Source organism: Sarcophilus harrisii, chromosome 5 (genome assembly GCF_902635505.1).
Source record: "Sarcophilus harrisii chromosome 5, mSarHar1.11, whole genome shotgun sequence".
In the NCBI taxonomy this organism is placed as follows: domain Eukaryota; kingdom Metazoa; phylum Chordata; class Mammalia; order Dasyuromorphia; family Dasyuridae; genus Sarcophilus; species Sarcophilus harrisii.
Genome location: NC_045430.1, coordinates 148,553,649 through 148,580,808, shown reverse-complemented (window position 1 = coordinate 148,580,808; position 27,160 = coordinate 148,553,649). Strand labels below are relative to the sequence as shown.

Here is a 27,160-nt window from a genome sequence, read left to right as displayed (position 1 = left end):
GTCAAAATCCAGAGTTTCCACATCAATGAAAAGTAATTCAGGCATCCAGAGAGAAACAGTTTAAGTACCAGTAACCATAAGCAGGATTACCCAAGATCTGGTAGCTTCTGTTTTTAATGAGAGAAGATCTTGAAATACAATATTCCAAAAGCGTTAGAAAGATAGACTTACAAAAAAAAAATGATTCAGTCTGAAAACTGAATATCACCCTAGAGAGAAAAAATTACTTTTAATGAAATAAAGGATTTTTAAACATTTCTGATGAAAATGCCAGAATTCAGCAGGAATTTTCAAATATAAAACACAAAATCCAAAATAAATCAAGAAAGACAAATTTATTTGAGCAATTGGGAGAAACTGTGATGATGCAGTGCTAATATTCTAATAAGAGGAAAGGAAGTTTTTCAGAACTTTAATGTCTTCAAATGCTATTGACAAAGATAAATAAGAAAAAGTAGTACTGGGGGAATAGATTGGTTCTGTGCTGAGGGATGTAAGAAAAATTAAAATAATCTGTCATTTCTTATAATTGTGTTCTTGAGAAAAAAGTACCTGAACATGGAAGAAAGAGAATAGAGATTGGATTAACTTTTATCACATATAAAATTGAGAATAGAGGGTTAAACATACACATGGAGAATTTAATGTAGAAATATATCAAACTGGAGCATGGAAATTACTAGAAATAAGGAAGGATACAGTTAAGGAGATGATAATACCCAAGAGGCAATAGTTATAAGCAAAACAAACTTCCTAATCTTTAAAGTGGTTATGATGAAGTTTAAAAGAAAGAAAAAACAATTTCCAATTATTATATATTCAACAATATCCAACAATACTATATGATGACCAGTTCTGATGGACCAGGCCATCCTCAGCAACGAGATCAACCAAATCATTTCCAATGGAGCAGTAATGAAATGAACCAGCTATGCCCAGAAAAAAGAACTCTGGGAGATGACGAAAAACCATTACATTGAATTCCCAATCCCTATATTTATGCCCACCTGCATTTTTGATTTCCTTCACAAGCTAATTGTACAATATTTCAGAGTCTGATTCTTTGTACAGCAAAATAACGTTTTGGTCATGTATACTTATTGTGTATCTAATTTATATTTTAATATATTTAACATCTACTGGTCATCCTGCCATCTAGGGGAGGGGGTGAGGGGGGGGGTAAGAGGTGAAAAATTGGAACAAGAGGTTTGGCAATTGTTAATGCTGTAAAGTTACCCATGCATATATCCTGTAAATAAAAGGCTATTAAATAAAAAAAAAATTTGTATTCCTCTAATCAATAGTGATTTAGAGCATTTTTTCATATGATTATAAATGGTTTTAATTTTGTCATACAAAAATTGTCTGTTCATCTCCTTTAACGAATTTATCAATTTATCAATTGGGGAATGACATACATATTCTTATCAGTTTGACACAGTTCTTTAATATATTTTAGAAATGAGACCTTTGTCAGAAACATTGATTGTGAAAATTTTCCCCCCAGATTTGTACTTCCCCTTTAATCTTATTTCTGTTTTGTTTGTGCAAAAACTTTTTAATTTAATGTAACTAAAGTTATCCATTTTGCATTCATAATATTCTCTAGTTCTTCTTTGGGCATAAATTCCTCCCTTCTCCAAAGGTCTGATAGGTAAATTATCTCTTGCTCTCCTAATATGTTTATGATATCACCCTTTATACCCAAATCAAGTATTCATTTTGATCTTATTTTGGTATCTAGTATGAAAGGTAGATATATGTCGTTTCCCTCATTTTATTTCCCAGGCTTCTCAGCAATTTTTGTGAAATAGTAATTTCTTTTTCCAGAAGCTGAAGTTTGGGGGTTATCAAATATTAGATTACTATAGGCATTGACTATTGTGTCACAGGTATCACAGTATCAATACCCATTCCACTGACCACCACTCTATTTCTTATCCAGTACCAGATGGTTTTGATAAGTGATGCTTTATAATATAGTTTCAGATCTAAAGCCATCATCCTTTACATTTTTTTCATTAATTTCATTGATATTTTTGATCTTTTGCTCTTCCAGATGAATTTTTTTTATTTTTTCTAGCTCTATATACTAATTTTTTGGCAGTTTGATTGGTATGGCACTGAACAAATAGACTAATCTGGGAAAAATTATCATTTTTATTATATTAGCTCAGCCTACCCATGAGCAATTGATATTTTTTCTACTGTTTACATCTGACTTCGTGTGAAAAGTATTTTGTAATTGTGTTCATATACAATTGGGGTGTACATACACAGACTGGGTTTGTCTTGGCAGGTACATACCCAAATATTTTATTTGGTCTAGTTTTTTTTTTTTTCCTGAGACAATTGGGGTTAAATGACTTGCTCAGGATGACACAGCTTGGAAGTATTAAGTGTCTGAGGTCATATTTGAGCTCAGATCTTCCTACTTCAAGGCTGATGCTCTTGTCTAGTTATTTTAAGTAGAATTTCTCCTTCTATCTCTTGTTACTGGGCTTTCTTAGTTTTATGTAGAAATGCCGATGATTTGTGTGGATAAATTTTATATTGTACAAATTTGCTGAAACTATTAATTGTTTCAAGTAGGTTTGGGGATGATTTTCTAGGATTCTCTAACTATATCATAATATTATCTGCAAAGAGTGATAATTTTAGTTCCTCATTGTCTATTCTAATTCCTCTAATCTCTTTTTCTTTTTCTATTGCTAAAGCCAACACTTCTAGTACAAAATTGAACAATAGTGGTCATAATTTTATTGGGAATGCATCCAGCTTCTCTCCATACGAATGATGCTTGCTATTGGTTTTAGACAGATATTGCTTATTATTTTAAAGAAAATTACATTATTCCTCTGCTTTCTAGTGTTTTTAGTAGGAATGGGTGCTGCATTTTGTCAAAAGCTTTTTCTTCATCTATCAAGATTATCATATGACTTATATTGGTTTTGTTATTAATATGGTTGACTATGGAGATAGTTTTCCTGATATGAACCAGCCCTCCATTCCTGGTATAAATCTTTTTGCTAATATTTTATTTAAAATTTTTGCATCAATATTCATTAGGAAGATTGGTCTGTAATTTTCTTTAATGTAGCTCTTCCTGCTTTAAGGATCAGTACCATATTTGTGTTACAGAAGGAATTTGACAAATCTCCTTCTTTACCTATTTTTCCAAATAGTTTACATCAGTGGTTCTCACAGTATGATCCAGAGAATCCTGAGGATCTCTGAAACCCTTTTAGAGTATCTACAAATTCAAAAATAGTTTTTATTTCCAATATGTTAAATGTCTATAAATATAATCCAGATAAACAAAAATGCTTTGGAGATATCCTCAATAATTTTTAATAGGATAAAGATACTGAAAACAAAAGTTTGAGAACCACTGGAATTAATTATTCTTTAAATGTTTGATAGAATTCACTTGTAAATCCATCTGGCCCTGGGGATTTGTTCTTAGAGAGTTCATTGATGGCTTGCCAAATTTCTTTTTTTTTAATGGGACTACTTAAGTAATTTATTTTCTCTTCTATTAATCTGGAGAATTTATATTTTTAAGATATTCATCCATTTTGGTTAGATTGTCAGATTTGCCACCATACAATTGGGCAACATAGATCATAATTATTGCTTTAATTTCTTTTTCTCATGGCTATAAATTCACCCTTTTCATTTTTGATGCTAGTAATTTGGTTTTATTCTTTCCTTTTTCTAAGCAAATTAACCAAATATTTATCTATTTTGTTGGTTTTTTCATGAAACCAGTTTTTAGTTACTAATTAGGTCAATAGTTTTCTTAGTTTCAGTTTTGTTATTATCTCCTTTGAGTTTCAAAATTTCTAATTTGGTATTTAATTGGGGTGTTTTAATTTGTTCTTTTTTCTAACTTTTTTAGTTGCATGCCCAATTCATTGATCTCCTCTTTCTCTATTTTATTCATATAACAATTTAGAGATATGAAATTTCCCCTAAGAACTGTTTTGACTGTATCCCATAGGTTTTGGTATGTTATTTCATTATTGTCATTCTCTTAGATGAAATTATGGATTGTTTCCTTGACTTGTTATTTGACAATATTATTTTAGAATTTATTTGGAAGAAAAAAACAAAAGCAAGAAACTAAAATTTAAAGATATGCCTTAAGATTGTCTCTTAGATAATTGAGGAATGGCTGAATACTTTGTGGAGTATAAATGAAAGAGAATATTATTGTGGATAAGAAATAATTAGAGAGATGACTGCAGAAAATTCTGGGTAATATGAACCAACAGAATGAAGTAAACAACCAGGATAGCAATTTCTACAATTATAGAAACATTGTAAAGAAAAATAACTTTGAAAGTTGAGAATGCTGATCAATGCAGCAACAAACTATATGACTAGGGGACTTGTGGCAGTACCCATTACTTATCTGCTAACATAGAGGTAATGAATAATGTACAGAAAGAATATTGGCTATTCCAACTATGAGGAATCTTTTTTTCTTGACTATGCTCATGTATTACAAGACTTCTTTCCCCTCCTCTGATTTTTTTCTGTCAGTTTTTAATTGGGGAGGAATATACAGAAGAGGATAGTGATGTCAAAAAAGAAACATTGAAACATTTTTAAAAAATGTACAAAAGAGTACAAAAGGAAATTTATAAAAAAGCATGGATAACAGTCAGTCTTGGAAATAATGTGTAGACATAGAGAGATACATATAGAGTAAAGATAAAAGGCTAGAGTAGAATTTATTATGCTTCAGCAGAAGCAAAAAAAAAAAAAAAGCAGGGGTAGCCATTCTGACCTCAGATAAAGTAAAAGTAAAATTAAATCTAATTAAAAGAGATAAGGAAAGAAAGTATATCTTGATAAAGGGTACCATAAACAATGAAGTAGTAAGGATTCTAAATGTATATGCACCAAGTAGTAGAGCACTCAGATTGCTAGAGAAGATATTAATCCAGTTACAGGAAGAAATAGATAGCAAAACTGTATTAGTGGGAGACCTCAAGCTTCCTTTTTCAGAATCAGACAAATCTTACCACAAAATAAACAAGAAAGAAATTAGAGAGGTTAATAGAATTCTAGAAAACCCAGATATGATAGACCTCTGGGAGAAAATTAAATAGGGACAGAAAGGAATATACTCTTTTCTCGTTAGTACATGGAACCTACACAAAAACTGACCATGAATTAAAGCATACAAATCTCACAATTAAATGCAGAAAGGCACAAATAGTAAATGCTTCCTTTTCAGATCACGATGCAATAATATTATATTCAATAAAGGGCCAGCAGGGATTAAAAACCAACTGGAAATTAAATAACAATTCCAAATAAATGACCTAACCAAGGACCAATGACCTAACCAAGATTACACAGCTAGTAAGTGTCTGAGACTAGATTTAAATTTATGAAGATAAGTCCTCCTGAGTCTAGGTCCAACACTCTATCCACTGCATCACCTATTGCCCCTTATTTATAAAGGCTCAAGCAAATCCTTTAGGTTTATGGAAGTCTCAGTTTCTTCATCTGCAAAACAAAGTTAGACTAGATGTTTATTGAGAGCTCTTCCAGAGAATTTCTGTGATTTTCTATAAGTCTGGAGTTTGCCTCTTACTATTTCATGAATATAATCCTCACAATGGAAGCTGATCCATGATCCTATAATGACTCATTGTAGATATAGCTGGTGTTGTGAAGAGGAGATATAACATTACTCTGAAAGTTGTAAAAATCTCATTTCAAAGAGAGAATCTGGACAGTTTCATTGTTTTGTTGTTGTTGTTGTTTTAAAGAAGAAAAAAGAGAAACAAATACTATTAGTGATTTATCCCTTTCCTCTTAAAATAAGATCAGAGGAGAATTCTTCTAAATTTAGACCACCTATTCTATAGATAGATATGCTGTAAATGAGAATGCATTGTCAAGAATATAGTGAAATACAATATGCTAAAATAATTACTGGAATAATTCTTGCAAAATTGTATGTTATAGAAAAAGTTATACACAGAACAAAAATACCAGAATTAAGGATTTATTCAGGATCTGATTGTTTTCTTTTTTCCCAGAGCACTAAAAAACCAAAATAAAACAAAAACAAAAGCTCAGTAATGAGCTATCAAGAAACTCACTCTTCAAAATTGGAATGAAATTCATGAAAAGCAAATGAAAGAATTTCAGAAGCAATCAGTATATTATGTAACAGCACTTTACTTTCCATTTAATACATTTCATCCTAATTTGTTAAATATCTCTCCTTCCTGTTGCAGAGATGTAGTATGCATAAGTTATGCAACAGGGATAGTCCTAATTTTTTCTTTCTAAAGTGTTATAGATAATCCTATTTGTCACCGGGTGCTGGACTGATTGCATCAAGCCCTGGAATACTATGACTATTAGCAATCAAGAAGGAGATCCAGAGTCACTCTAAAAAATAACCTAGATATTCATATAGGAAAAACAAAGTAATTAAAGAATATATAATGTTAGATTATAACATTCATTTGAGCAGACAGTTCATTGAATTAGTAAATTAATCCAGGAGAGACACTTTAAAATGGACTATAAGCTGGACCCTGAATTTGAATATAAGGGAAATATGAGGCTGGGTTGTATATGGGAAACTATATAGTATTTTTAATGACCCTTAAATACTCCTCCAAAATCACATCTTTTTAAACACAAATATTCTACAGATGATGCTATGTAGTTGTAAATCTTCATATATTAATACATTAATACATTATAGATTAAATACTACAATCTCAAAAGATCACAATTGTATATGATTCAAAGAAGAGTAATGGTGAGCATAAATAATAATAATAATAATAATAGCTAATATTTAAATAGTGGTTACTATGTGCCAGGCAATATGCCAAGTACTAAGTAAATTTTATTATATTATCAACAATGACTTAAAGCATCTGAATTAGCAAGTAAGTGAAAAAAAAATTTACTGTATGATGGACACTATGCCCAATGCTGGTAATATAAATACAAGAAGAGCAAACAGTTTCTACTTTCAAGGAACTTATGTACTTCCTCTTCCTCCCCTCATTTAATAGTACTTTATTATTTTTCATTTACATATAGAGATAGTTTTCAACATTCATTTTTGTAAGATTTTTGAGTTCCAAATTTTTCCCTTCCCTCCTTTCTTTCCCCCCCCCACCAGAAATCTAATATAGGTCACAAATGTACAATTATTTAAGAAAAATTTCCATATTAGTGATTTATGAAAGAAAAATCAGAACAAAAGGGAAAAATCATGAGAAAGAAAAAATAAAAAAGTAAAAATAGTATTCTTTGATCCACATTCAGTTTCTATACCACTTTCTCTGGATGTGGATGGTATTTCCTATCACAGGTTTATCAGAACTGCCTTGGATCACTATATAGTTGAAAAAGAGCCAAATCTATCATGATTGATCATCACACAATGTTAGCTCTTACTATGTACAATGGTCTGTTTCTGATCACTCAGCACCAATTCATTTAAGTTTTTTTCAGGCTTTTCTGAAATCAGCATGCTCATCATTTATTGTGGAACAATAATATCCCATATATTCATCCATTCCTCAATTTATGGGTATCCCTTCAACTTTTAAATCTCAAGGAACTTACATTCTAATAAGGAATAGTAATACATATAGGAGAGTGATTGATGTACAGGGAAGGAATTTTTTTCCCCCAGGAAGTCACAGAATTGATATATAGGGAAATCAAAAGACATACTTTAAAAAAATGAATGATATTATTGAATTGTTTATTGTGCTAGAGCAAGCAAGAAATAGAAAGCAAAAATATGGAATGAAGCATGAGAGCTTGATTTTCATTTTCCAGGAAATGGAAAAGATAAGGAAGAAGATGGGTGAGAAAGGGCAGATCTGGTGGGAGGGTACATCCAGATGTCAAAAAGTGGGACAATAGGCAGCAGACAAGTGACAAAGTGACCCCTGTAGATAGATTGATGGTTAGTTGGAGTATGGGGGTGAAACATGGCCATGAGAAAATAATAAGTGATTTGGGAGATAAGTAAGATAAGAGAGATAAAATATGAATTAGCAGGATGTTACACTGAAATCCATGAAATATTTATAAAACTTCTGGAGGAGGGCTTCTAACAACCATTTTCTTAAACTGTGGGTCACAAGCACACATGGGGGTCTTGTAATTGCATCTAAGAGTTGTGAAATGATGATTTATTATCTGTAAATGTTTGATTTGCATATCTATTTTATACACCTATATATACATCACATAAAAATTTCTTGGGTTAAAAGGGACTGTGAGTGAAAGAAGTTTAAGAATTTCCGTAACACATAGAGTAAATTCTTTATGGAGAGTTTATGGAAGAAAAAAGGAACAAAAAAGTCCAGCATGAGAAGGAGACTTACATACTGTGGTTCAATCTGTACAAATAAAGGGAGTACCCACTGATGATAGCTAAGATCCACTGATGAGATGAAGTATACAAATTAAGATCTTGAATATTCTACTAACAAAAAGGAAAAAAAAAGAGCCTCTCCCTATTATGGATGAATTAGGTAGAGAAGCAAAATTTAATAATAATTTTTATCCCTAGATTTTGAGATCCTGAGATCATGTGGAAGAGTTAAGTCTCTGAGATACACTGAAATTTTAAATGTCAAAAAAGTTACCATATTTGCAACGTAATAGTTCTATTTCCATATATTCAGAGTTTTGTTCATTTGGTGCATTTAGAAATTTGCAATCTCTTTGGTTGGGACCAGCATTCTTTCTTTCTTTTGACCTTTAAAAATGTTGTGTTTATTTTCCTAATAGTCATCCAGGAAGTATCTTTTGTACATGCTAATTTATGGATCTTTAAAGTGTATAAAAATCACCAGACACTTTTCAAATATTAGTTAATTATAACAAATAGCACATCTCAATACTGAGTATCAAAGCACCTTCCTTATGATAAGACTGCTTTGTGATTTCCTCTTATTAACAATTGCTCTTTGTCTTTCTTCCTGGAAGCAATACTTTTCTCTCACTCAAATGGTCTGACCCCTGTAAGCCCCTACAGATTATTTCTTAGTACTGTGCTCTATCAAAGGATTGCCTGGAGTTGAAATAAATTGCTCCCTTAGTGTCCCATTCGCTCTCTCACAGTTTTCAGAACAGAATTATTTCCTAACAAATTGGTTGGATTAGGTTTATGAGACATGTTATTCCATCTGGCAGCACCCACAAATTAATTTGGTATAGGTCAAAATTAGGTTTCTCCCTACAACCTTAACCAGCCACATCCCTGCTCCTTCTCTTTTTTGCTCCCCTCTTATTAAATTCACATTCCTTTCTCATACTTAAGTCTTTCGCGTCTTTTTTTGAGCTCTGAGAATTGTCTTCCCTTCCCCAGCCCATCCTCAGCTTCTTCTAGAACCACACAAAGATTTACTCTTGAAACAAATTCTGGTATTAGGACTTGGAAGGAGAGCCGATCTGACTGAAGCTTTATCTGCCGTGATTTTCTTCCTGTATTCTTTTCTTCTTTTAAGTAAAATGAGTTCCATCTCTTGAATCAGTCCTCTCCCCTCTCTTGAGATTACTGAAGCAAAGAATTAATTTACATCTTCCCTACTTTCTACTGCCACTTCCACCTCTCCCCTTTACCTAAATTAACCCATGCCCTTCCAGAGGATTCTTTGTAACCTTTGGCAGCTTTTATGTCTGAAAGTTGTCATTTCTCCCTGTGAAAGCTTAAATTAGAGAAATGATCCCCTTTTCTCTCTCAGCTATATTCTTTTAAACTTTTTCCCCTTTGTACGTGATACTCTTTATCCCGCATAGGTCTTTTGCTGATCTTCAATTGCTTCTCCCCCCCCCCCCCCCAAGAGCAATCCATGCTTTTCTTAATTCACTTATTGCTACATGCCATGTATTTCCCTTGGGTAAACATTAATTTTCCTCTGAACACATTCCATTTTTCCCCATGTCTTTTCTTACCTCATCCCACTGGATTCCATCCAGCATCTCTTTAGAATTTTTCCAGAACTTGCAGAAGCTGAGATGCAAGGTCCTTGATTTTCTTCCTCCCACCAGTCCTTTGTGGCTTCCCTTACAAAATTTACTTCTGTTTTCTGTTATTTACATCTTTCTATTTTATTTCTTATCAAAAGAGCAAGGTTTCAAAAAATATGCTGGCCCAGTTAACTTTGAGATGAGGGGCTCTCTCTTGTACTTCTACTTTTCATTGTTTAATTTATATGAATTATAGGAATGTAGGCTTGGACAGACACAATGGAGAAACAAATTGTCAATGCCATGTGAAAACTCATTATTAGTTTAGTTGAGAAAAGAATCAATTCAATAAAAACTCAACATTTATTTATTTATTTTGCAGGGGTGATGTTTTGTTTATATAACAACTGGCATTGTTTGGCCATCATGTACACTGAAGATGAGTCTTTGAAAAACTGATCTTTCACAGACTTAGGTCAAATCTCTTATGTTCAGTCATCTACACTGTTCCTTGTTTTCAACAGATTGCCATAAAAAGGTAGCTGGGGCACATTTGTCACTTCTGAAGCTGGCCTTAAAGTGCAAAAGAACGAGAAGGAAGTGTTTTAATTCTCCTCTGGAGCCTCATTTCCCACCGTGCATTCTGAATTGGGATAAAGCACTCTGGAATGAACTTTGCTCCCACCATTTGTTATGCTATTCCTTCTTCACTTTAACCCCCACTATGAGGAAAACACTAAGATAATTCATTTCCTTTTTTTAAATTTGTGGACCCTCCTCAGAAGCTTTATCTTGCAGAAGCCACATCTCCTATATTCTTTTTTTATTTTTATTCATTCATTCGTTTATTTATTTATTTTTATCTCCTATATTCTTGAATTTTTCCTGTCCATCTAAAAGTGACACTTGCTATGGGAGATAGATGTGAACTGAAGTCGCTTTAGAGAACAGAACATTTGTAACATCTTTATTTCCATACCAAAGGATGATAACATTCAGAAATACCATGTAATTTTGAGCTTTAACTTAAACGCCCCAAGGCTAGTCTGAAATGATAGCTTTTCTCCACCAATATTATTACTTAGCAATAATGTACTACTATCAGACTCTGACAGTGATAATCAATTACATAATGAATGCAGAGCAATAGGCCTTTTATAAAATATTTCAGCTTCTCTGTAATAATCTTTGTGAGGGGATTTTATATGGGAACAAACCCTACTTTTTAAGAGTTGCATTACTAGTTTAAATATTAAATTAAGTTTTCTTTGAAAAGAAAATATATAAAATGAAATTCATGAGCCTCTTTATATTATGAAAATTTATATATATATGTATATAATTTGCAGTTTTTAATCTACTGAAAAAGGTACCCTCTCTCTTCTTTGCCTTGTTTTAGATTGATTTTCTTTCCACTGCCTTTTGTGTTTTCTCTACACAGAATAGTCAGAACAAGCTGAAGATCTGATCATCAGCAAGTATGTAATTCCTTTAAGTGCAGAGTATTTGCTGGGTAGAAACTGTAGGTAAATGCCATGTTTTATGGAAGCTCTAAGCTTTCAGGTGAATATATTTGATTTTATGAGTTAGAGTCCTTGATTAGTAACTTCCTAATTTCTAGCCAATTTTTTTTTATTCCTACTATAACAGCCACAGCAGCAACAACCATCAGCATGAACATAATAAGTAGCATTTTAAGCTATGCAAAGCATTTTACATATATCACTTCATTTGAACCTCACAACAACCTTGGGAAGTAGATGTTATTATTATCTCCATTTTACAGAAGAGGAAAATGAAGGAAACAGAATTTAACTGACTTGCCCAGAATCACCAAGCTAGTTTTTAAAATATTCCTTGCAGGGGCTATTTGAGCCAGAGCTACCCTTATGCTACCTTCTAGAAGAGTTTTTTTTTGGGGGGAGTGGGGGGAACTGATTAAAACTAACAATAGGGACTAAGCAAAAGCCTTCTGCCCCTTGGGAAAACAAGTTTGGCAGAAAATCCATAATGAATACTTCAGTCAGTGGTTGCAGTATACTTTAATGTTGGTCTCAAAGAATCGCTAACAATATCCTACCTAATTTTCCCTCAATTTATTCTATTTTGCTATCTGTAATATTTTCCCTGAGTTGCCAGAAAATTAGAGTTGAGAGGTTTTTACTGCACTGTGGACTTGATTAAAGTGCCTACCCTTCAATTGACTGCTGCTATACAAACAAAGAAAGAATACCTGTTTGAGAGAGACTAGTCTCTTATAGAATTGTGGATAGCATAATTGATTTTGAATGGGCCCTTACCTTCAAAAGGATCATAGAACTCAAAGAAAAGGAATCTTGGAAGCTATCTTGTCCAACTGCCTTATTTTACAAATTAGGAAACTGAGGCCTAGGGCAACTAACTCCCAGTCATGAAACTAGTAAACATCTGAGAATAGATTAGAATTTGTCTTCCCTATCCACTTTATTATACTACCTCTCAAAAACAAATTTTTTAAAAAAGAAAAAAATCCAACAATCCTTTTTTGATTCTCCAAAGTAGATGGCAATACCATAACCATTTATGTGTTGTAAAGGTCACCAGAGCTTATTCTATACTTGATGTGGGGGAGGATGGGATTGGTTTATATAACAATTAGTTTATATAACACTCTCTCTTTCAAAGCCAATCACTGACATTGTCAATTAGAGTCTCCATAAAACATGGTATTTACCCATGCCATTGAACAATAATCATTTAGAATATCAATTGTCTGGCAAGGATTCAAGTTCTAGAACACTAAATATATAAAGTTTTGCCAATATTTTTCACTTTCATACACGGAATATGGAATATGATTGGTGTCTTCTCTGCTACTGTTATATTTATTAGGATCGTGGGAGAGGAGATGATTGGATTGAAAACAAAGTGCTGATTTGAGCTAAAATTTACTTCAAAGTTAAAAACAAGAGAATCTCCTAGAAGAAATGTCATGAAAGTGGAATGGTAAGCAACATGTATACATGGATGGTAAAACAAATCAGTTCTCTTTTACTGTTTATATTGACCACTCAAACTCATGTTGAAGATCATTTTACAGATTGTTGTTCAGTTGTTTAAATCACGTCCAACTCTTTCTGGCATCATTTAGGATTTCCTTAAGAGACAAAGATACTTGAAGAAGGAAAATGAGGAGAGAGATGATCTGGGCACTAGGAACAGAGGGAATAAAGGCATAAACATGGAAAACAAAGCATGTATTTGGAGAATGAACACTTCAGGTTGACTAAACACCGTAGGCAGAAAAGAGTGTAGAGAGAATTCTAGGAAAATAGCAGAGTAGGTCAGAAAACTTTCATGTCTCCAAATTTCCTTGACAAAAAAAAAAAAAAAAAAGACACCTTAGAAGGAGTGTTGAGCAGCAGAAATAGACAAAAGTTAGGATTAAGCAGAAGACCCAAGAAAGACCTAACTTCTAGGGGGCAGAGATTGAGCCTAAGGGAAGAGCAAATAACTTCAGGCTGACTGCAGAATCACAAACAACCAGTCTTTGGGTAGTTGGAGTTGGGAGGTTTTAGGAAGTGTCATTTCATGGACAATATGGGAATGACAGCTGAGCAGAAGACTGAAAGACTTTCCACTGTTGGGGCTGCTAAGTACAGTTGTGTAGACCAAATCCATCCTGAGTTGTGGCTGTAGGAAAGAAGGAGCTAGCCCAGTGAGGAGTGATGGGCAGGAGCCCTGTGGATACTTGCAAGAGATCAGTCTCTAGTTTCAGAACCAGAACAGAGGGCAACTATAGTTTATAGTCACTCAAGAGACCAAGGGAGCAAGATCATATGTGGGACAGTATGGTTGGGGGCCCTAGCCATGTCTTAGGAATGGAGAGGGTAATGCCCAGAAAAGATCTCAGAAAATAACAGTAAGAAGGGTCTGAGACTTGGAGCACCATTCATATACCTATTGTAGTGTTCTTGTTTGGTTTTCTGGAGGTTTTGGGAGCAGCCTTCATTTCAGTACAAGTAATCACCACAAGAATAGCCAGGGATAAAGTCCAAATCCTTTATTATCTCCTTCACAATCTAATTTCCTTGCCTGGGGCCCCTGCTAGCTTTCTTAGAGCCTTCCAGAGTCTTGGTTTCAGTGGAGAAGCTAAGAAGGAGAGCCTGCCACCAAGGTGGTGTGAGATGGAGTGAATGAATCTGTCTCTCAGTCCCTGGCCTGTGCTTCAGCCTCCAGCCACCACAAAGGTGGACTAAGGAATGAATCTGCCTCTCAGTCCCTGCTGGCTGTTATATACTCTGTTATAATTACATCATCATAGGTGTGAATCTTGTAGAACTTTATTAAGTACTAAGCACATGTACTGAACTAGAGAACTATTAATCATCAAGCTAAACTAGATAACCATTGTCTTATTAATTTCACCTTGTAAGAATCCTTGTTTTAAGTACAAGAGTTCTGGCCCATAACAACCTATAACTTGGTTACATGTATAACTGCTAAAAAACAAAATAATACAAACAAACAAAAATGAGTAAGCAAAGGAAAAAGAATTCAGGCATAGATAGCTACTGTGGGGAAGAGAAGATCTGGATTCATATTCAGAAGGAGATAATAGAGCATAAAATCCACTCCTTTTTCAATTAGAAATGTCAAATGGTCCCAAGTATAAAATGAATTCTTGGAGGAACTTAAAAAGGATTTTAAAAATCAAATAGAGAGATCATGGAAAAATTAGGAACAAACAAGAGTAATCTAAGAAAAATCAAGAAAATTATGAAAAGAAAATTAACCAATTTGAAATAAAGAACCAAAAAATTAAGGAAGAAAATAATTGCTTGAAAATTAGAATTGGGCAAAAGGGACTTAATGACATTCTAAGACACCAAGAAATAATAAAACAAAATCTAAAGAATGGAAAAATAGAAGAGAATGTGAAATATCTCACCAAAAAACAATGGAGCTGGAGAACAAATGTAGAACAGAGCAAGGAGTAATAACACAAGTAATATAAGAACAGTTGGATTACCTGAAAATTACAATAAAAAGAATCTTGATATAGTTTTACAATAAATTATCAAGAAAAATTTCTCTTAAGTTTTAGAACAAGAAGGCAAAGCAGAAATTTAAAAAATCCACTGATTATCACCTAAAAGAAATCATAGGAGGAAAACTTACAGGTATACCATATCCAAGTTTTAAAACTTCCAGGTTAAAGGAAAAATATTGGAAGCAACAAATTAATCCTTCCCCCCCCCCAACAATTTAAATATCTAGAGCTACAAGAAGGATTAAATAAGACCTAGCAGCTACTACATTGAAGTACCATAAGACTTAGAAAGCATATTTTGTAGAGCAAAAGAGCTGGGTTTATGATCAAAGATAACAGACCCAGCAAAGTTAACTATGTACCTAAATGAAAAATAAAAAAGGACATTTAATGAACTGAAAAAATTTCAGGTTTTTTGTAACAAAAACATCAGGACTATTCCTGGGGGTGGAGCCAAGATGGTGGAGAGCAGTCATGACTCTCTGTGACTCCCTTTGACCTTCTCTCAAACCAACATTCAGAGCATTGTAGTTTACACCCACCTGGGAATAATCTGGAGCTTCTTAGGCCACTCTGTCCTGGTTGCAAGCAGGTGATTTGGCAGATTTGCATTTTGTCAAAGGCAAATTGTAAACCTCTGAAGCCTGGAAGAACACCAGACCTAGCTGCCATTACCCAGCACTGGAAATCAGTCAGCAGAACTACCCCAAGGCAAATTAAAGCAACTATCACTCCTTTGCATTGAATAGACCTCAAGTCTTAAAAAATGAATAAATACACACACACACACACACACACACACACACACACAAACCTCTCACTATAGACAGCTTTTATGGAGAGAAGAAGAACAGACCTAAATCCTGAAGTTCTTAAAGGCAAAGATGAAGCCCTAAAGAGAGACATGAGCTGGTCCCCATTTCACAAGGCTTTCTTGGAAGATTGCATAAAGTACCTTAAAAGAGAGTTAGAAAAAAAATTGGGAAATGATTATTGTAAGAAGCAATGGAAAAAGCATATAATGCCCTGCAAAAGACATGAAAAAGACACCAATTCACTGAAAAACAAAATTTGTGAAATGGAAAAAAAAATACAATGAACAAAAAGATACAATTGGCCAATTGCAAAAGAAGCTAAAAAAGCTAACTGAAGAAAATAATACACTAAAAATTAGAATTGCACAAATGGAAGTAAATGACTCAATAAGACTTCAAGAATCAGTCAAACAAATACACACAAAAATAAAAAAGTAGAAGAAAATATGAAATGTCTCCTAGGAAAAACAACTGACCTGGAAAATAGAGCTAGGAGAAACAATCTAAGGATTATTGTACTTCCTGAAAGCTGTGATGAAAAAAAAAAAGAACCTAGACATTATCTTACAGGAAATCATAAAAGGAAACTGCCCTGAGATTAGAATCAGAAGGTAAAATAGTCATCTAAAGAATCCACCAATCACCTCCTGAAAGAGACCCCAAAATTAAATCCTCAATTAAATCATTGCTAAATTTCAGAACTATTGCACCAAGGAAAACATATTGCAAGTAGCCAGAAAGAAACAATTTAAATACCAAGGAGTCACAATTAGGATTACCCAGGACCTAGCAGCTTCCACCTTTAAGGATCAAAGGGCCTGGAATCTGATATTCTGAAAGGTAAAGGAACTTGGATTACAGCCAAGAATAAACTATCCAGCTAAAGTTAGCATTATCTTTCAGGAAAGAAGATGTACATTCAATGATATAGGTGAATTTCACTTCTTTCTAATGAAAAGACCAGAACTGAACAAAAAATTTGTTCTCTAAAAAGAACTCAAGAGAAGCATAAAAAAAAAAGATAAAAAGGAAAGAACTCTTGAGAACTATAGTTTTATTATAGATATATTTAGAGAACATGGGTATAATTTTATTTTATTATGATAATATGAAAAAGAAACTATTGGTGGAAAGAGAATCATACTGGAAAAAGAGGGAAAATGAGGTAAAATAAGGGAAATTATATCTCATGAAGAGGCAAAGAAAACCTATTATAATTGAGAGAAAGAAGGGAGGGAGATGAGCATTGTATGAATCTTACTCTCATTAGATTTGGCTCTAACAGAGAATATCAGGCATATCTGGTTTCATAGAGAAACTTTTCTCACCTCATAGGGAAGTAGGAGGGAAAGGGGGAGAAGTAAGGGAAAGACTAATATAAGGGAAAACAGAAGAATTAGGGGAAAGGTGTAAAAAGGGGGGGTGCTCTAAAGCGGGAGGACTGTTTAAGGGAGGTGGTCATCAAAAGCAAAAAACTGGGGATGAGGGAAGGGGGAAAGGAAACAACAATGCACAAGTTAGGGTAAATAAGATGGCAAAAAATACAGAATTAGTTATTTTAACTGTGAATGTGAATGGGATGAATTCTCCCATAAAATGAAAGTGGATAGCAGATTGAATTAAAAGCCAGAATCCTACAATTAGTTGTTTACAAGAAACACATTTAAAGCACAGTGGTATATACAGAGTGAAGGTAAAGGCCTGGAGCAGAATATGTAATGCTTCAGGTGAAGAAAGAAAAGCAGGGATAGCCTTTCTATTTGGAATAGAAAGTTTTGTCAGGGTCAATTTTGAAAAATTACTCATGCATATGTTTTGTAAATAAAAAGTTTTAATAAAATAAAAAAAAAACAGCAGGACTTAAGTGAAAATTTGACATATAACACCTAGGAGAAATAAGGCAAATATTAAAAATGAATTATAAAGGAATCAATGACATCAAAATGTTCATTTCTTATATGTGAAAATGATTAGTACTTTTATGACTGTCATCATTATTTGAGTAGTTTGAAAAAAAAGCTTGGGCTGAGGTGTTTTTGATGAGGAGATTTAATAAAATAAAACTGTAGGAAAAGGTTAAACAGGAACAATTATCTCACAAATGAAGCATAAAATAAAAAATTGATACAGAAAAAGCTAGTATGAGGGAGGGTAGGGAGTGATACAATTTCATTCTCATAAGTAATAGATTAAAGAGAAGCAACATATATATCTAGAAATATATAAATATCTTTTAAATATAGAAATAAATAAGATAATAAAGTATGGGGTAGGAGGGAGAGAATAATAGTTTAGAATGTGAATGGGATGAATTTACCCATAAGATAGAAACTGAAAACAGATTTCAAATTCAACCATGTGTTGCTTTCAGGAAATGCTATAAAAATGAGAGCTACCCACAAAGATGAAATAAATGTCAGGAGTAGAATTTATTATACAGAAAATCAGAGTAGTAATCATGATCTCAGCCAAAGTTAAAGCAAAAATAGATTTAATAAAAAAAATAGAGAAACTATAGTGTCAGCAATAATATTTAATACTGTTTCAGACCATTTAAAATAACTAGACGGTATAAAATACTGAGAGCATACCTGCCAAAACATACACAGGAATGGACATAAACAAAAACCATTTTTAAAATATAAAGTCAGCTATAAATAATTGAAGTAATATTTGTTATTCATGAATGGATAAAGCTAATATAATAAAAAATGAAAAATTTACCTAAGCTATTTATTCAATGTGATCCCAATTAAATTATTAAAAGTTAGAAAAAATAATAACAAAGATCATATAAAACAACAAAAGGCCTTAAAAGAAACTAGGGGAAAAACATGTAAAGGAAACAGATTACACAATATCAATCCTGAACCTGTAATATAAGAGGAGAGAATAGTTGAAGTATATAATGGATAATTTTGATTATTCTAAGTTACATTTTTCTTATATATATAAAACCTATGCAGTCAAGAATAGAAAGAACGTAAAAAATTGGGGGAAAAACTTTTATTAACAATCTCTCAGATAGATATGATTGGTTTGGAATATTGCTATGGTGAAGGAAATGATGACTTGTTTTATTTAGAAAAACATGGAATGACTTGGACTTTTTAAGGAATAAGCACTCTACCTTCAAAGAAATAGCTAATAGAAGTCAATAAGTATAGTCCGGTCATATGTATATATGTATGAGTGTATATATGTGTATGTTTATAAATATCTTTGTATATGTATTTATAACCGTGCTTAATTATAGCCTTCTTAAGGGTATTGGTGGGATTTGGGAAGGGAGAGGAGAAAAAAAATAAAGTAAAAATTGCACAGAAGAGAACAAAAGAAAATCCAGAAAGAGGCAAAGAAAAGCTGGGCAGCTTTGAAAACAACGTATAATATTTGTATTGAATCCTCTCTTATGTTCTGTTGTATACATGGTAATTTATTTTCCTTTTCTTGTTTTATATTTAAGTTTGAAGTTGCAGTTTGAAAGGATTTATTATTCATCATAAAGCAAACTGGATAAGTAATTTGGGGCTGAATTGTGAAAAGCCTTTTATGATAGGGAAAAGGGTTTGGACTTTATTAGGTAACCATTGAAAGATTTTGAGCAAGGGACAAGAGTCATTCTTTGTTAAGATTAATCTTGCAGCAGTTTATAGGATGGATCAAAGAGGGAGATATTGTTGAAAAGAAAAGTAATTAGAAAGTTATTGGAATAATCCCGGTGAACAGTATGAATGGTGGCAGTATGAATGGGAAAAGCGGATGGTTGAGAAATACTGCCAAGCTGGAAAGAATAGAAATCAGTTGCACATTAGATGTGGGAAGAAAGAGGATTCAAAGATTCCTACTTCCAGGTTTAAAGACTCTGTAGGTGAAAATCAGAAAGAATGTGAATAGCTCTGGGATATCCTTGGCAGAAGCTTGACCCATTCAAAATGGGACAACATGGAAAAAAGTAGATTGGATTTGGAATGTAAGGACCTATGTTTAGATGCCAAACTTTGTGACCCATGCAAACACCCCTCTTTAGAACAGGAGATCAACAGGAGATGATCTAAAGATGTTCTTTAGAATACGACCTTGAAAAGGTCTTTTCAAACTGTTGAAGATGCTATAAAGTCAGATCTAGGAATGTCCAACAGTTAGATTATAGATTTTTGGAATTTTAGAAATCACTTAATTCCATCTCCTCATTTTACTAAAAACTGCTATAAATAGTATGAGGGCATCAGGGTAGAAAATGGTTTTATATATATACATGTATGTGTGTGTATGTATATGATTTGACTCATTGTTTGTGTTTTTTATGCATTTCTATCCCATACTTTCCTTATCACCAAGTCTATGATGATGAGATTGACTACTCTTGAATTGGGAAGGCTCATTAAGTTATATTCCTTTGTAGTACTGGGATAAGAAGCAATCTGCAAACCTCACATAATGGGGAGAAATATCCTTAACCAGATTTACCAGTTGTAACATTGTAATAGTTTTTTAAAGCCAAATGGATATTACAGAAAATCAAAATCTAGGAAGTCCTGGGTCCTGAATAACAGAACTAATGGATTCCTCCCAAAACTGTACCAGCATTTAATTAAATTTTAGAAGGAAATCCTGGTATGTTGTTTTGGCATGCATGGGAGACTAATAGCTTCCATACATAAAGGCAAAGCCACTTTCAAGTCAAACCACAAGGGAGAAATTTGTGCTCCCTTTGTTTCCTGAGATCCTCAGTTCAGAATAATGTATCTGACCAATAATAACCACGCATACCCAAGGCAGCTCTGATACCCCTCAGCCATTAATCATTACCCATGTCTTTCTTCTCTAAACATACTTAAAATCCATTTAAAGTAAACTGATTTGGGAAATATTTGCCTACTTTAGAAGGCTAAAAAATATTCCATGTGAATTAAATTGAAGCCTGAATTAACAGTGGTGCAAATTAAAATTAGTGTCAAAGCACATGGCATAATCAAATACATATATCAGCATATCAGTTGAGGATAAAAATAAGCTTGCAAATACATATCCAAGCAGAAAACTGGAATTACAGGAGGGTGGAGGGAAAACCAGCTGCTTTCCCTGTACTTGTGTTCTAGATTGGCTGCTTCCCCTGATATTGTGTTCTAGACCATCTGCTTTCCTGTCTTTGCCTTCTAGATCATCCATTTCCCCCTGTTTTTGTGTTCTAGATCACCAATTTTCCCCATCCTTTTGCATTCAAGACCATCCATTTCCCCTCTCTTTGAGCTGTAGTTTGCCTGTGTTCCCTGTGTTCTAGCCCAACCATTTCCCTTGTCTTTTGCATTCTAGATCACCAGCTTTCCCTGGCATTGCATTCTAGATCACCTGTGCCTCCTAGATCACCCCTGACTTTGTGTTCTAAATCACTCACATCCCTGTGTTCTAGACCACCAACCCTGTAATTGTGTTCTAGATCACCCATACTCTCTGTGTTCTAGATTGCCTGCAGGTCCCTCTATCTTCTCAATGAACAATTTCCCCTATCTTTGTGTTCTAGATCAGCTATTTACTGTCTTTGCATTCCAGATCATCTGTTTTCCCTGTCTTCGAGGTCTATATCACCTGTGTTCCCTATGTTTGCATTATAGATCAGCTGTTTTCCCTGTCTTTGGATTCTAATTCATTTAGTAAATGGTTTAGTAATGATTATCTATAATTTCCTGGTTTAAGCAAGATAGAGTAAAAGAATAAATAATGCTTGTTAAAATTGAATAATAGAACTAGTAAAACAGGTTGCTACTTTTCTAGGTAATGATGAATAGAATAAAAAAGTTTAATTTGAAAACTGATATAATGTTGCTGAATCCTCATAGATTTGGTTTCATAAACATATATACTTATGATTATATGTGAAACCAAATATGCATGTGTGTATACATATTAGACATGTATATATATGTACTAGCTAGCTATGTCACCCAGGATAAATCACTTAACTCTGTTTGCCTCAGTCTCCTCATCTGTAAAATATACTGAAGAAGGAAATAGCAAACTGCTCCAGTATCATTGCCAAGAAAATCCCAAATGGGGTCACAAAGAGTCAGACATTACTGAAATAAAAGTTTGAGAAAGTTCATAATAAGGACTTTTGTTTGTATAGTGCTTTATGATCACTAAAGCATTTGTTCATTTGGTAATTTTCTTATTTGATCCTCGCAACAACCTACTGAGTGAGATAATGTGGGTATTGATTTTCTTATTCCACAATGAGGAAGAAGATCATCTCTGGTGAATGACTTGCCTATAGTTATATAGCCAGTAAATGGCAGAAGTAAGCTGACACATACTGTGCTATTTTCTTTAGGTCATCACTTAATTTTCCTGGAAAAGGCTCAAGGAAATTGGCTAAAATTCTTTTTAAGCTATAACATTAGGTGAAAATTGACATCCTTTTTTCCACTTAACACAAATTACTAAATGTTATAGTACTTAAGTTAATCTATTATAGTCTGAAAAAATTAAATTACAGTAGAAAAATTTAGACAGAATGATCATGCATGAATAAAAATTTCAATTAGACCTTCATTATGTTGCAATTAACTCTGCATTCAAATGTTAACATTAGCGAAGCCAGAGGTTTTCCTATTTCACACTTATAAAAACAACTCCATAAACCCCGTGTCTTCCTTTTGTTCATCTTTGTATGAAAAGACTTCTAAGAAATTCAATTAAGGCCAGGGCAAGGTTAAGTTTCCTAATAAAATATACAAACTCAAAAAAGTACACACTATAATATAAGCTCATGCATGTTGTGCTTTTTTTCAATTTGTTATTTTCAATTGTTAACTTGACAGCTATTTACTTTATTATACCATAAGTAAAGGGGGAATATATATGCTGCTTTCAGAGCATGCTTGAATAATATTTGCATTCTCTTGCTTGTATTTTGAAGTGAGATGCATTACATGAAGACTCTGATTTTTTTTTTTTTGCCTTTACTTTTGATGTTTTTGATAGGGCATAATTATACTTTTGAATATCATATTCTTTACACAATACATTAGCTCAAGTGTGACCAAAAAAATCATACATAGTGTGCTGCCATTCTGTTTCCCAGGATTGCTAAAGCTGTTAGATGCTGCAATTTGATCCATAGAAGTTCATTTAAAAAAAAAAAGTCAGGAGGAGAAAAAATGGAGGAAGAAAAAACTCCCAATTTTGAGGAATGGCAGAAAAAAAATATCAAATCCAGTGGTATGCCACTGGAACTGTATGTCTGGTGGTCAAGTGCCTTAATCATTCTGGACCTTAGTTAACTTATCTGAAAATAGCCTATCTATTCCACAGGGATGTGGGAAGAATCAGAGAAGAAATTCATGTGTAGTTGTAGCATACAGCAAGGAAATGGACATTGGCTGGAGCCAATGTGGGTTGGAGTCCTATCTCTAGCTGCCACAGATGTGTCTCCCATAAAATGACTATTATTAGAATTGCATGTCTATCTTGAAGTTTTATTATAGGAAAAGTGTTTTGCTATATAAATGTAAATGGTTATTGCTACTAATAAACTATATTGTACCTGTACAATACCTTATTTTAAATACACATATACAAGATCTGTGAATTCAGGGTGGGGAACTTAAAGGATTTCAGCCTTAACTATTATCTGATTTATTAGATAAGTTCTAAGAGCTGCCTGTGGCACAGAGGTTAAATGATTTTCACACAGAAAGTGGCAAAAGTTGTACATGAACTGACGTCTTTCTGACTCCAATTTCAGGCATTTATTTATTAGTACACTTTACTTATATATTATTCATAATAATTATTATTTTTCTCATTTGTTAAATGTAGAAAACAGGTAGATAGTTTGAACATTTATTAAGCACTTACTATATTCCAGTCATTGCACTAAAATTCAGGGTTTAAAATGCAAGAAAACAAGATAATCCTGACTCTTAAGGAGTTTACAATCTAATAGGGAAGACAAAAGATATAAAAAGGAAATTGGAAATCAGGAGGGAAAGAGGGTTCCCATATTTTGGGGCAGGGAAAATGAAGCTAGTAGAGAGGTGAGATAGGCTGGAAAGATGATTAAACTGTGAATCACCTGAGAGTATGACTGGGGCTCCTCAAGAATGGGACTGCTAAGTTCTCACTGGTATCTAACAGATGCTCAATTCTCACCTGTGGCTTCAAGAGGCTGTAGCATGTGTAGGAGCCACACCCCAGTAAACCATCTTGGAAGATGGACTAAATCAGGTTGAAGGTAATCATTGGACCTCACTGATGTAGGGAAATGTCTACCCCAAACATTTAAAGATGTTCTCTGGAAGAATGAATGGATAAGAACATTTTGCTCCAATGGTCATGGAGGCAATTGAAGCAGTTGCTATGGAGTGCTTAGTCAGACAACAAAATGTCAAGTCATTCATTGTGTCACAGATCATTACCAGTCATCTTGAATTTTGTCTTGCCACTGACTTTGATGGCTCTGGAAGACAGAGTGAGCTGATGTGTTTGTGCAATTCTGTCTCATTTAAATCCAATTCACACAAAAGTTAGAACATTATCCCATGATGTCATTAATCCTCTTTGAAAACAAAGGAGAAAAAATAATTGATTCTACTACAATATAAGAAACCAACTGAACCTTATTAGTTTGGGTCAAAAAATCTTATGATCCATACAGTAAATCTGCAATATGGACCCAAAAAACTATCCAGAGGGTATATTATAAACATCTTTAGGACAGAAAAGTCTACAAGTCATCCCTGAGTCATGTGAAAATGAAAGGCAATGTTTATCTAACAAACAATGTTAAATGAGAATATGTGGTACATATTTGTACATATATTGAGTAGTGTGTGGGGACATATACTTCTAATACATTTTTGAATTAATATGCTACCTCTAAATTTCACATAGGCAAATTAGATTAGTCTGAATAGTACCAAATTAGTGTTTTGGAAAATTTCATTCGAGACATGAAACCACAATTTTATACTTGTTTAATCAATCAATTGCTCTAAATGTGTTTTATGTTATATTATCATCCAGGCTGAGATGTTGATAACTTTCAGTCTCTGTTAAAGATTAGATCAGGTTCTAAAATGTCAAGAAACTTGCAGGAATTGGAAAGGGGATAAATTATCTATAAATATATTTCAATTATCAAACCTGAACCTTAACTTCAATGAGTAAAGAGGTAAAATTAAACAGAGATCGTGATGTGTCACATACCCTCTTGGAAGGGTGACATCAGGGCATCATGTTGGGAAGCACAGATCACCTTTACCTGCATGATTTTTCTGAGTCTGAGTGTGGAAGGCAATTTAAGAAGCTTGAACTCTCAAAGAATTAGTCTGGGATGAAAAGAAAGCAGTCTCTTGATCTTTTATTACATGAACAGAAAAAAATACACAAAGTTACTTTAAGTTTTAAGGTCTCATAGAAGAATCCAATTCAAACTGCTAACTAAATACATACTATATTCCAGACAATATAATGGGAACTGGGGACAAAAAGATGAAAACAATCATATAATATAGAGGAGAGAGAAATATAGCAACATGGGTGGGTATGAATGTAGATACGAATAATTAAGTGGCAAAAAGAAGTCAAAGAATAGCATGAAAGGTTCTAGTTGGAATTCTAGTTGGAAGTTCAGGCAAGGCTCTATGAAGGAAGTGGTATTTGAGCTGTGAAAGAAGAGGAAAATTTCAACATGTAGAGTTTGGGGGAGGATATTTTCTAGGACAATATATGCAAATATATATGCACTGAAAATGTGTATGCACTGAAGTGGGAGAAGGGAGCATGTGATCAGAGTTCAATGAGCAAATCAGTCTGACCAAACTATAGAATAACAGAAGGGGTGTACTGTGAATTAAGGTTAGTAAGAAACATTGGCGTTGATGATCCAAAATCTAAAAAGAGTTTGGGTTAAATTGGAAATGCATATTCCACTGAATCAAAACTGAGTTTTGATCAAATATTGATTGGGAATAAAAATGAGTGCATGAGACAGGAAACTATTGATAGATGTATTTCTTTAAATTTTGCTCAGAATTAAAATTAATGGTAATCAACACTAGTTAATATTAATATTTAGCTGTTTTAATACTTTTGATTTTATACTGGGTTCAAATCTATAATCAATTTTTTTGTAGTTGAGTCTTTTATAATTTATAATTTCAAAAAAATCTTTAAAATGAAACATGGTCCAGTGGAAAAGCTTATTAACTTCCAATCCAGTTATAACCAAAGATTGAAGGTTTATCTTCATGTTTAGATCATGTTTTTTTATGTTTCAAGTACATCATTTACCTGGAAACCTATTTACCCAACAAACCATAGATAGACTAGAGAAGAAAATTTTGATTAGTCTTCATTTTCAAAGAGGACTAATGACATCATGAGATGACATTTTGGTTTGTAGATGAGTTGTACTTAAGTGAGGCAGAACTTTACAAAGGCATATCTTCCAGAGTCACTGAAAAGTCCAATGTCAAGACAAAATTCAAGATGACTAGTGATGTCCCAGGCTGTGGTAGATGACCTTGGCATTTTTGATGTCTGAGCAAGCTCTAAGCACTCCATACCAACTGCTTCTATTACCTTCATGACCATTGGAAGAAATTATTCTCCATCTGCCCATTCTTCCAGGGAAAGTCTTTACAAACTTGGGCAGACATCCCCCTAACTCACCAATGGCTCTGAAGCCTGTCAGTCACTCCCAACCTGCCTGATGGTTTTGTCAGGATGTAAATATTACAGCTGCTTGGAGTCATAGGAGAGAGTTGGGTACAAATGAATGTCAAATGTGAATGAGTATCTGTGAAAAGAACTTGGCAGGTCTTACACTAGGATGCTAGTTCTCTATCCCCATATATCCCAGAAGAAAATAAATCTGTTTTAAAAATCTGAATATACAGGATAGCCAATGATACAGTATATAAGTATTGAACACTAAGATAAGATTATTGTTTTGGGTGAGGGAAACTGACTATGAAGTGAAAGAATATGAAAATCTTTATAGTATTCAATTTAACAAAAGACAAATACCTATTATGTACAAGGTACTGCTTTAGATAGTGAGAGTAGAGAAAGAAGATACAATTACTGTCTTCTAGGAAGTTATTCTTTCCCAGAAAGTCTGAAAAGTCTGAATGGAATTTGTGATTGTTATTCTGGAGAGCAAGAGAAGGGAAAGCAGGGAAATTTGCTATCCCACATTTCTCAATCATAGAAGGCATTTGAGACTAACATATTGGGAAGTCACCTATCAATTTGAGTGCTAAGGGGGAAAAAGAAGATAAAACTGGCAAGAGAAAGATGAATTCTTTCCTCAACCCAAAAT

At 33.5% G+C, this 27,160-nt stretch overlaps 1 protein-coding gene and 1 long non-coding RNA gene across 4 annotated transcripts in view; one reads left to right on the top strand and one right to left on the bottom strand.

Moving 5' to 3' along the window:
- LHFPL3 (LHFPL tetraspan subfamily member 3) overlaps nt 1-27,160 on the bottom strand; it is a 686,319-nt gene that overhangs the window by 256,867 nt on the left and 402,292 nt on the right. The window lies entirely within an intron of this gene.
- LOC116419338 overlaps nt 1-27,160 on the top strand; it is a 93,019-nt gene that overhangs the window by 51,430 nt on the left and 14,429 nt on the right. For both annotated transcript variants that reach the window (XR_004229619.1, XR_004229618.1), the window contains exons 3-4: nt 11,384-11,462; nt 12,856-12,969. This is a non-coding gene — a long non-coding RNA (uncharacterized LOC116419338). The remainder of the gene's footprint in view (nt 1-11,383; nt 11,463-12,855; nt 12,970-27,160) is intronic.